Below are 1,922 nucleotides of genomic sequence, written 5' to 3' on the forward strand. Positions count from 1 at the left end.
GCTGGCAGCTTCCAACTGTCTATACTTCCAGTTCCAGAATGATTCCAAACACTCTTCCAGCCTCTACCTGTACACACACACACCTGCACACCTAAATAAAAGATAAAAATAAGTGTTTTCTTAATTAATAAAGAAAAATACTGCCAAATTATAATAAAAAGAAAAAAAAACAGAAAGACATCAGACAGAAATAAAATAAAATAAAAAATGATATACCAGCAGGTATATGGGGATCAGTTGAACTTGTGGGATTCTTGCCTCTAAGGGCAGGGTTAGCCCTCCCCCCAAACCCACCATTGTTTGAGTCAAGCCTTCTGCTGCCTGATGTGCTGGCTACTCTTATGCCAATTTGACACACAAATCTGAATTATTTGAAAGGAGGGGACCTTAATTGAGAAAATGCCTCCATAACATTTGCCTGTAAGGCATTTTCTTAATTAGTTATTGATAGGGAAGGGCCCAGCCCATTGTGGGTGGTGCCATCTCTGAGCTGGTTGGCCCTCGGCTCTTTAAGAAAACGGGCTGAGAATGTCACGGGAAGCAAGCCAGTAAGCAGCACTCTTTCATGGCCTCTGCATCAGCTCTTGCCTCCAGGTTCCTACCCTGTCTGCGTTCCTGTCCTGACTTCCTTCGATAATGAACAACAACGTGGAAGTGTAAGCCAGATAAAACTTTTGCTTCCTGACTCCTTTTTGGTCATGGTGTTTCAACCTGACTAAGACAGACAAACTTTTGGGACCTGGCCGTGTCCTTCTGGGCCCACTAGGAGACAAACAGAGAGAGAGACAGAGAGACAGAGAGACAGAGAGACAGAGACAGAGAGACAGAGAGCAACATAATTCCTGGGCTCGTGAGGTGGTTCATCTGGTAAAGCTTATTGCCAAGCCTGATGATCTGAGTTGCTAGCCTGGGAACCCAGGTGGTTGAAGGGGAGAACCAACTCCTGGAGATTGTCCTCTGATCTTCACAATCACTGTGGAATATGAATAGTCACACACACACACACACACACACACACACACACACACACTTGTGCTGTTTTGTGGTAAACTTTTCCTGGGGATATGTCACATACACCTCTATGCATTCAGACAGGGAGCTGACAACAGACAAACTGTACTGTCCAAATCGGTGAACCAGTGAGTTTAATTGAGTTCCTTACAGGAATATGGGTGGCAGGGGCAGAAATAACTCACAGACACTTGTGTCAGTAACCCCAATCCCAAACCTCAGCATGGGTGACACCCAGGACCCTGGAGTACACTGCACAGCCTGTAGGCAGCTCAACAGGTTGGAGGATGTTCTTTCCAAGTGACCCTGGTCTAAACCCTTTCCAAACAGCTAGTCTGCTCTCAGACTCTTCTCTGCAACTTGGCCAAGAGGAACTCTCAGCTTTTAGAGCTGGCAGGGAAAGACCTAATGAGCCTGGTTAGTTTTAGGAACTTCCTGAAGCTCGTTTGAGTTGTTTACCTTCTTGTTTAAAGAGCTTCTAGGCAGGATGAGATACTTCAATATCTTGGGAAACTCTTACACAACACGTGCACACACACAAAATGTACGCATGTGCACATGTAGATACAAATAAGTGCAAATAATAATAATAATTACTACTACCACTATTACTATTATTATTATTATTATTATTATTATTATTATTATTATTAATCTCCGTTGCTGTGCATTTTTGTTGGAGGAGGCACTGTCTCAGCAAGACCTGGAACTGGATTTAAGGCTTGGCCCACCTGGCCTTCTTCCAGGTAAAGCTTCATTTCCCCTACCTGCCAGGAAGTCAGTGCAGGATGCTCAGCTGCTGAGTCTTCTCATCCCACCACCCTTTTCCTGCTCCACAGTTCCCAGATAATTGTCCCTCTTTTGTGAAGTTTTGAAACTCTTTCTTTCTCCATTTGGAACTGGATCTTTTC

Source organism: Mus caroli, chromosome 19 (genome assembly GCF_900094665.2).
Source record: "Mus caroli chromosome 19, CAROLI_EIJ_v1.1, whole genome shotgun sequence".
In the NCBI taxonomy this organism is placed as follows: Eukaryota; Metazoa; Chordata; class Mammalia; order Rodentia; family Muridae; genus Mus; species Mus caroli.